The sequence below is a fragment of the Arachis stenosperma genome, chromosome 2 (genome assembly GCF_014773155.1).
Source record: "Arachis stenosperma cultivar V10309 chromosome 2, arast.V10309.gnm1.PFL2, whole genome shotgun sequence".
NCBI classification, from domain to species: Eukaryota; Viridiplantae; Streptophyta; class Magnoliopsida; order Fabales; family Fabaceae; genus Arachis; species Arachis stenosperma.
Genome location: NC_080378.1, coordinates 2294187 through 2304505, shown reverse-complemented (window position 1 = coordinate 2304505; position 10319 = coordinate 2294187). Strand labels below are relative to the sequence as shown.

At 40.4% G+C, this 10319-nt stretch overlaps 1 non-coding gene across 1 annotated transcript; it reads left to right on the top strand.

Moving 5' to 3' along the window:
* Window positions 1–8112: 8112 nt before the first annotated feature.
* Window positions 8113–8220, top strand: LOC130965030 (small nucleolar RNA R71). The gene has a single exon (XR_009081089.1). It is a non-coding gene; the product is annotated as a small nucleolar RNA R71 (small nucleolar RNA).
* The last annotated feature ends 2099 nt before the right edge of the window (window positions 8221–10319 follow it).

Sequence of the window (10319 nt, the reverse complement as noted above, 5' to 3'; positions counted from 1 at the left end):
CAGAGCTGCGTTAATATTTCCTATTTGTTTGGGAAAAGCATCATTAATTAATGTTAAATGTGTGGGCTGATAAAAAAGATTATACAGTAGAGTTTAGGATTTAGGATTTAAGTTTAATACATTGGTTTTTATTGTTAGTATGACATGAATTTTCAGATTAAAAAAAAAACGAAAAGAAGGATTTTTGAAAGGAAAAAAACGGAATAGTAGTACTGTACTAATTGTAGTAAACTAGTAATAATAAAGTTGGGAAAAATTTCCCACAAAAAAAATACAATTAAAAAAATAATATTAATTATTTTAATATAATTAGGTTCAAAATATTTATTAATTAAAAAGTTATACTTTTAAATTTTAAATTTAAATTTTATATTTGAGGTGCAAGAATTGGTGTCAAGCTCAATTTAAAGGATCTCGAAAGCTGTTTGGTCACTGCAGTGAGAATTCGGATTACTCATCATCCGACTGGACCAATGTAGATCAAGACAAAGACGAGTGTAGAAGAAAAGTTTGGGATCCTGGAATCTATTCTGACATTCAACACTCCAGGAGCCTGCAAGCCTGTTTGAACTCACACAAGGGCTTTACGTACTTTGTTTGGGACCCCGGAGGATATTGGCATTCCAAGCACTGGTGGAGATTTCTGGACGAATTCAAGCATAAGCCACCATAGCAGGAAGCTTATCCAATGTCCAACTTAAAGACTTTAACTAAAAGTGCTCGGTGGGAGACAACCCACCATGCTATGATCGTTCCTGTTTCCTTTTTATTTCGTTTTTGTTTATTTTATATTGTTTATTTCTATTGAACCTGGATACTATTCATAACATTTGCATTTAGCACTGCATACTGCATAATTACATACCTGCAAAAAAAAAAGGGCGTGCGACGCGACCGCATCGATCATGCTATCGCGTCGGTTGCGACAACCACCTTCCACGCGTCCGCGTCTTCCACGCGGTCGCGTGACCTGGAAATCGGCGTAAAGATCCAACGCCCAGAAAGTTGGGCTGGAATCGTGTGGCCATTATGTGTTTCGCACAAAATGAACCACGCGGTCGCGTCCCTGACGCAATCGCGTCACATGCACCAACAACCAATCCCACGCAACAGCGTGAGTGATGCGATCGCGTCGCATGGATTGCACACCACCCCAAAGGAGACAGAGAGTTGCGCTGAAGCGACGCTGGAATTGTGCGTTTCGCACGATTTCCAGCGACGCGATCGCGTCGTTTACGCGATCGCGCCATTCATTATTTACCAATCCCATGCGATCGCGTCAGCCCCATTCCACCCCAGCCACGCGACCGGGTGCTCCACGCGATCGCGTGGATTCAATTTTATAACCCCCCAAGTCACGCGAACCCTATCCATCGCGTCAAACCCCCCACCATTCTCCTTCCTCTCTTCTCTCCACAGTCACCACCCCCAACCCCCCAACCACCACTACCAGCCGTCCCCGTCCTGATGACCACCCAGAAGCCACCACCATGCCACTCCCCTCCTCCTTCCCCCTCTTTCTTCTTCTCCTTTCCCCCTTCTCCCTCCACCGCCGCTGCCCCTCCGCGATCGCCGCCCACCGCGCCGCCAACAGCCGCGCCACCTCCAACCACCACCCCAACCACCCTTCCCACCAACCCCCTTCCCCAACAGCAGCCGCCCACCCTCCTGACGCCACCACCACTATCCCCCGGTCACCTCTCTACCCCACTCTGCTCAATTCACCTACCAGGTTTCGCAGAACGCCACCCTTCTATCCTTCTTAGTTCATTCCATATTTTTTTTCTGTTTACGCTTATCATTAGGCTAGTTAAATATGCATGTTGTAGTGGATTCTAGGTTGTTAGGTAGCCTAGGATGTGGTTAGTGGGTTTAGGCCTGATAATTGCGCTGTTCATGTTTCTTGTTCTATGATTTTCGCAATTCTGATGTTTCTGTGATGTTGCTATTATTCATATGTTATACTTTTTTGTTTCATGCTGGTTTTTACATTGCCCTTTTCATGTTCATACTCCTTATATGTAATTGCAGCTTTAGTTTTGATTCATATGAACTATTCTGTTGCTGTTTGGTGCACGAAATTGTGATCATCAATGGTGCCATCAACATGGTACGCTCAATTGCAATCTCAACTCTTTATCACAACTTCGCACAACTAACCAGCAAGTGCACTGGGTCGTCCAAGTAATAAACCTTACGCGAGTAAGGGTCGATCCCACGGAGATTGTTGGTATGAAGCAAGCTTTGGTCACCTTGTAAATCTTAGTCAGGCAGATTCAAATGGTTATGAATGATATACGAATAAAGCATAAAGATAGAGATACTTATGTAATTCATTGGTGAGAATTTCAGATAAGCGTATGGAGATGCTTTGTCCCTTCTGTCTCTCTATTTTCCTACTGTCTTCATCCAATCCTTCTTACTCCTTTCCATGGCAAGCTGTATGTTGGGCATCACCGTTGTCAGTGGCTACAGTCCCGTCCTCTCAGTGAAAATGTTCAACGCACCCTGTCATGGCACGGCTAATCATCTGTCGGTTCTCAATCAGGTTGGAGTAGAATCCAGTGATTCTTTTGCGTCTGTCACTAACGCCCAGCCTTCAGGAGTTTGAAGCTCGTCACAGTCATTCAATCATTGAATCCTACTCAGAATACCACAGACAAGGTTTAGACCTTCTGGATTCTCTGGAATGCCGCCATCAATTCTAGCTTATACCACGAAGATTCTGGTTAAGGAATCCAAGAGATAAACATTCAAGCCTTGTTTGCTTGTAGAACGGGAGTGGTTGTCAGGCACGCGTTCATAAGTGAGAATGATGATGAGCATCCTGTAATCATCACATTCATCATGTTCTTGGGTACGAATGAATATCTTAGAATAAGAACAAACTGAATTGAATAGAAGAACAATAGTAATTGCATTAATACTCGATGTACAGCAGAGCTCCACACCTTAATCTATGGTGTGTAGAAACTCCACCGTTGAAAATACATAAGAACAAGGTCTAGGCATGGCTGTGAGGCCAGCCTCCCAAAACGTGATCAAAGGATTCAAAGATCTCAAGATGATCTAAGATCCCCCGATGAAAATACAATAGCAAAAGGTCCTATTTGTAGAGAACTAGTAGCCTAGGGTTTACAGAAATGAGTAAATGACATAAAAATCCACTTCCGGGCCCACTTGGTGTGTGTGCTTGGGCTGAGCATTGAAGCATTTTCGTGTAGAGACTTCTCTTGGAGTTAAACGCCAGCTTTTGTGCCAGTTTGGGCGTTTAACTCCCATTCTTGTGCCAGTTCCGGCGTTTAACGCCGGACATTCTTGAGCTGATTTGGAACGCCGGTTTGGGCCATCAAATCTCGGGCAAAGTATGGACTATTATACATTGCTGGAAAGCCCAGGATGTCTACTTTCCAATGCCGTTAAGAGCGCGCCAATTGGGCTTCTGTAGCTCCAGAAAATCCACTTCGAGTGCAGGGAGGTCAGAATCCAACAGCATCTGCAGTCCTTTTCAGTCTCTGAATCAGATTTTTGCTCAAGTCCCTCAATTTCAGCCAGAAAATACCTGAAATCACAGAAAAACACACAAACTCATAGTAAAGTCCAGAAAAGTGAATTTTAACTAAAAACTAATAAAAATATAATAAAAACTAACTAAAACATACTAAAAAACATACTAAAAATAATTCCAAAAAGCGTATAAATTATCCGCTCATCACAACACCAAACTTAAATTGTTGCTTGTCCCCAAGCAACTGAAAATCAAACAAGATAAAAAGAAGAGAATATGCAATGAATTCCAAAAACATCTATGAGGATCAGTATTAATTAGATGAGCGGGGCTTTTAGCTTTTTGCCTCTGAATAGTTTTGGCATCTCACTCTATCCTTTGAAATTCAGAATGATTGGCTTCTATAGGAACTCAGAATCCAGATAGTGTTATTGATTCTCCTAGTTAAGTATGATGATTCTTGAACACAACTACTTTATGAGTCTTGGCCGTGGCCCAAAGCACTCTGTCTTCCAGTATTACCACCGGATACATACATGCCACAGACACATAATTGGGTGAACCTTTTCAGATTGTGACTCAGCTTTGCTAGAGTCCCCAATTAGAGGTGTCCAGGGTTCTTAAGCACACTCTTTTTGCCTTGGATCACAACTTTATTTCTTTCTTTTTCTTTCTTTTTCTCTTTCTCCCTTTTTTTTTGAATAATCACTGCTTTTTCTTGCTTCAAGAATCATTTTTATGATTTTTCAGATCCTCAATAACATGTCTCCTTTTTCATCATTCTTTCAAGAGCCAACAATTTTAACATTCATGAACAACAAATTCAAAAGATATATGCACTGTTCAAGCATACATTCAGAAAACAAAAAGTATTGTCACCACATCAAAATAATTAAGCTAGTTTTAAGGATGAATTCGAAATCATGTACTTCTTGTTCTTTTGTAATAAAAACATTTTTCATTTAAGAAAGGTGATGGATTCATAGGACATTCATAACTTTAAGGCATAGACACTAAGACATTAATGATCATAAGACACAAACATAGATAAACATATGCATAAAATTTCGAAAAACAGGAAAATAAAGAACAAGGAAATTAAAGAACGAGTCCACCTTAGTGATGGCGGCTTGTTCTTCCTCTTGAAGATCTTATGGAGTGCTTGAGCTCCTCAATGTCTCTTCCTTGCCTTTGTTGCTCCTCTCTCATGATTCTTTGATCTTCTCTAATTTCATGGAGGAGGATGGAATGTTCTTGGTGCTCCACCCTTAGTTGTCCCATGTTGGAACTCAATTCTCCTAGGGAGGTGTTGATTTGCTCCCAATAGTTTTGTGGAGGAAAGTGCATCCCTTGAGGCATCTCAGGGATTTCATAATGAGTGGGATCTCTTGTTTGCTCCATCTTTTTCTTAGTGATGGGCTTGTCCTCATCAATGGGGATGTCTCCCTCTATGTCAACTCCAACTAAATAACAGAGATGACAAATGAGATGAGGAAAGGCTAACCTTGCCAAGGTAGAGGACTTGTCCGCCACCTTATAAAGTTCTTGGGCTATAACCTCATGAACTTCTACTTCTTCTCCAATCATGATGCTATGAATCATGATGGCCCGGTCTATAGTAACTTCGGACCGGTTGCTAGTGGGAATGATTGAGCGTTGGATAAACTCCAACCATCCCCTAGCTACGGGCTTGAGGTCATGCATTCTCAATTGAACCGGCTTCCCTCTTGAATCTCTCTTCCATTGAGCGCCCTCTTCATATATGTCTATGAGGACTTGGTCCAACCTTTGATCAAAGTTGACCCTTCTAGTGTAAGGGTGTTCATCTCCTTGCATCATGGGCAAGTTGAATGACAACCTTACATTTTTCGGACTAAAATCTAAGTATTTCCCCCGAACCATTGTAAGCCAATTCTTTGGGTCCGGGTTCACACTTTGATCATGGTTCTTGGTGATCCATGCATTGGCATAGAACTCTTGAACCATCAAGATTCCGACTTGTTGAATAGTGTTGGTAAGAACTTTCCAACCTCTTCTTCGGATCTCATGTCGAATCTCCGGATATTCACTCTTTTTGAGTTTGAAAGGGACCTCAGGGATCACCTTCTTCAAGGCCACAACTTTATAGAAGTGGTCTTGATGCACTCTTGAGATGAATCTCTCCATCTCCCATGACTCGGAGGTGAAAGCTTTTGCCTTCCCTTTCCTCTTTCTAGAGGTTTCTCCGGCCTTGGATGCCATAAATGGTTATGGAAAAACAAAAATCAATGCTTTTACCACACCAAACTTAAAAGGTTTGCTCGTCCTCGAGCAAAAGAAGAAAGAAGAGAGTAGAAGGAGAAGAAATAGAGGAGATGGAGATGGCTTTTGTAGTTCGGCCAAAGGGGGAGAAGTAGTGTTTAGGTGATTGGTGAATGGGTGAAGAAGAGAGAGAGTGGTGGGGTAGGTGGAGATCCTGTGGGGTCCACAGATCCTGAGGTGTCAAGGAAAAGTCATCCATGCACCAAGTGGCGAGCAAAAATGCTCTCTATGCCAATTCTGGCGTTAAACGCCGGGCTGGTACCCATTTCTGGCGTTTAACGCCAACTTCTTGCCCTTTCCTGGCGTTTAACGCCAGTCTGGTTCCCCTTTCTGGTGTTAAACGCTCAGAATGGTGCCAGATTGGGCGTTAAACGCCCATTTGCTACCCTTACTGGCGTTTAAACGCCAGCAAGGTCTTCCTCCAGGGTGTGCTGTTTTTCTTTCTATTTTTCATTCTGTTTTTGCTTTTCAATTGATTCTGTGACTTCTCATGATCATCAACCTACAAAAAACATAAAATAACAAAGGAAAATAGATTAAATATAACATTGGGTTGCCTCCCAACAAGTGCTTCTTTAATGTCAGTAGCTTGACAGAGGGCTCTCATGGAGCCTCACAGATACTCAGAGCAATGTTGGAACCTCCCAACACCAAACTTAGAGTTTGAATGTGGGGGTTCAACACCAAACTTAGAATTTGGTTGTGGCCTCCCAACACCAAACTTAGAGTTTGACTGTGGGGGCTCTCTTTGACTCTGTTTTGAGAGAAGCTCTTCATGCTTCATCTCCATGGGGACAGAGGGATATCCTTGAGCCTTAAACACAAAGGATTCTTCATTCACTTGAATGATCAATTCTCCTCTGTCCACATCAATCACAGCCTTTGCTGTGGCTAGGAAGGGTCTACCAAGGATGATGGATTTATCCATGCACTTCCCAGTCTCTAGGACTATGAAATCAGCAGGGATGTAATGGTCTTCAAGCTTCACCAGAACATCTTCTACTAGCCCATAAGCTTGTTTTCTTGAATTGTCTGCCATCTCTAGTGAGATTCTTGCAGCTTGTACCTCAAAGATCCCTAGCTTCTCCATTACAGAGAGAGGCATGAGGTTTACACTTGACCCTAAGTCACACAGAGCCTTCTTGAAGGTCATGGTGCCTATGGTACAAGGTATTGAAAACTTCCCAAGATCTTGTCTCTTTTGAGGTAATTTCTGCCTAGACAAGTCATCCAGTTCTTTGGTGAGCAAAGGGGGGTTCATCCTCCCAAGTCTCATTACCAAATAACTTGTCATTTAGCTTCATGATTGCTCCAAGGTATTTAGCAACTTGCTCTTCAGTGACATACTCATCCTCTTCAGAGGAAGAATACTCATCAGAGCTCATGAATGGCAGAAGTAAATCCAATAGAATCTCTATGGTCTCAGTGTGAGCCTCAGATTCCCATGGTTTCTCATTAGGGAACTCATTGGAGGTCAGTGGACGTCCATTGAGGTCTTCCTCAGTGGTAATCACTGCCTCTTCATCCTCTCCAAGTTCGGCCATGTTGATGGCCTTACACTCTCCTTTTGGATTCTCTTCTGTATTGCTTGGAAGAGTACTAGGAGGGAGTTCAGTAATTTTCTTGCTCAGCTGTCCCACTTGTGCCTCCAAGTTTCTAATGGAGGACCTTGTTTCAGTCATGAAACTTTGAGTGGTTTTGATTAGATCAGAGACCATGGTTGCTAAGTCAGAGTGGTTCTGCTTAGAATTCTCTGTCTGTTGCTGAGAAGATGATGGAAAAGGCTTGCCATTGCTAAACCTGTTTCTTCCACCATTATTGTTGTTGAAACCTTGTTGAGGTCTCTGTTGATCCTTCCATGAAAGATTTGGATGATTTCTCCATGAAGAATTATAGGTGTTTTCATAGGGTTCTCCCATGTAATTCACCTCTTTCATTGAAGGGTTCTCAGGATCATAAGCTTCTTCTTCAGATGAAGCGTCCTTAGTACTGCCTGGTACAGCTTGCATTCCAGACAGACTTTGAGAAATCATATTGACTTACTGAGTCAATATTTTGTTCTGAGCTAATATGGCATTCAGAGTATCAATCTCAAGGACTCCTTTCTTCTGATTCGTCCCATTGTTCACAGGATTCCTTTCAGAAGTGTACATGAATTGGTTATTTGCAACCATTTCAATTAGTTCTTGAGCTTCTGTAGGCGTCTTCTTCAGATGAAGAGATCCTCCAGCAGAGCTATCCAAAGACATCTTGGACAGTTCAGACAGACCATCATAGAAAATACCTATGATGCTCCATTCAGAAAGCATGTCAGAAGGACACTTTTTGATCAATTGTTTGTATCTTTCCCAAGCTTCATAGAGGGATTCACCTTCCTTCTGTCTGAAGGTTTGGACTTCCACTCTAAGCTTACTCAATCTTTGAGGTGGAAAGAACTTTGCCAAGAAGGCATTGACTAGCTTTTCCCAAGAGTTCAGGCTTTTCTTTAGGTTGTGAGTCCAACCATATCCTAGCTCTGTCTCTTACAGCAAAAGGGAATAGCATAAGTCTGTAGACTTCAGGGTCAACCCCATTGGTCTTGACAGTGTCACAGATTTACAAGAATTCAGCCAAAAACTGATGAGGATCTTCCAATGGAAGTCCATAGAACTTGCAATTCTGTTGCATTAGAGAAACTAATTGAGGCTTAAGCTCAAAGTTGTTTGCTCCAATGGCAGGGATAGAGATGCTTCTCCCATAGAAGTCGAGAGTAGGTGCAGTAAAGTCACCAAGCACCTTCCTTGCATTGTTGGCATTATTGTTGTGTTTGGCTGCCATGTCTTCTTCTTGTTTGAAGATTTCTGTTAGGTCCTCTACAGAGAGTTGTGCTTTAGCTTCTCTTAGCTTTCGCTTCAAGGTCCTTTCAGGTTCAGGGTCAGCCTCAACAAGAATGCTTTTGTCTTTGCTCCTGCTCATATGAAAGAGAAGAGAACAAGAAAATATGGAATCCTCTATGTCACAGTATAGAGATTCCTTGAGGTGTCAGAGGAAAAGAAAAATAGGAGGAAGAGGTAGAAGAATTCGAACTTATCAAGAAAGATAGAGTTCGAATTGTGCATTGAGGAGGAGTGTTAGTCCATAAATAGAAGGATGTGAGAAGAGGGGAAGAAATTTTCGAAATTAAAGTAAAAGATTTTTAAAAAAATTTTTGAAAATTGATTGATGATTTTCGAAAACTAAGAGTTGGAAAGAAATTAAGTGATTTTTTGAAAAAGATTTTGAAATTAGAAATCAAAAAGATTTGATTGAAAACTATTTTGAAAAAGATGTGATTAAGAAGATATGATTGAAAATTTATGGTTTTAAAAAGATATGATTGAAAAATAATTTGAAAAGATTTGATTTTTAAAATTAATGACTTGGCTAATAAGAAAAGATATGATTCAAACATTAAACTTTTCTCAACAGAAAAGGCAACATACTTGAAATGTTGAATCAAATCATTAATTGTTAGCAAGTATTTTTGAAAATAGAAAGAAATTGATTTTGAAAATATATGATTGAAAAGATATGATTTGAAAAAGATTTGATTTTGAAAAATTTTGAAAACTTAAAAAAAATTGGCATTAAAAACAAAATCTTCCCTCTTGTGCCATCCTGGCGTTAAACGCCCAAAATGGTATCCATTCTGGCGTTTAACGCCTAAAAACACTACCCTTTTGGGCGTTAAACGCCCAACCAGGTACCCTGGCTGGCGTTTAAACACCAGTTTTCCTTCTTCACTGGGCGTTTTGAACGTCCAACTTTTTCTGTGTATTTCCTCTACTGAATGTTCTGAATCTTCAATTCCCTGTATTATTGACTTGAAAAGACAGAAATCAATTTTTTTTTGAATTTTTAATAATGAGGAATAATCAAAATGCAACTAAGATCAAATAAACAATGCATGCAAGACACCAAATTTAGAGGTTTGTATACTATTGACACTAACAAATTGAGAATGCATATGAGAAACAACAAAACACTCAAGACAAGAGAATTTAAAGATCAGAGCAAGAAAATCATCAAGAACAACTTGAAGATCAATGAAGACACATGAATGAATTCGAAACATGCAAGAAGAATAGAAACATGCAATTGACACCAAACTTAAAATGAGACACTAGACTCAAACAAGAAATATTTTTGGTTTTTATGATTTTGTAATTTTTTTTTTTTGGATTGTTCGAAAATTATATGGAAAAGAAAATAAAGAGATTCAAAATTTTTAATAAGAATTCCAGGAATCATGCAATGTTAGTCTAAAGCTTTAGTCTAAAAAAATTAGACATGGCTAGTCAAGCTTCAGCAGGACATTGCATTCAAGAGCTAAATTGATGAGAATCAATCAGCTTTGGTGATGATGAAAACATCACCTTTGAACTCTAGAATTCATTCTTAAAAATTCTGAAGAAAAATACCTAATCTAAGTAACAAGATAAACCGTCAGTTGTCCAAACTCAAACAATCCCCGGCAACGGCGCCAAAAACT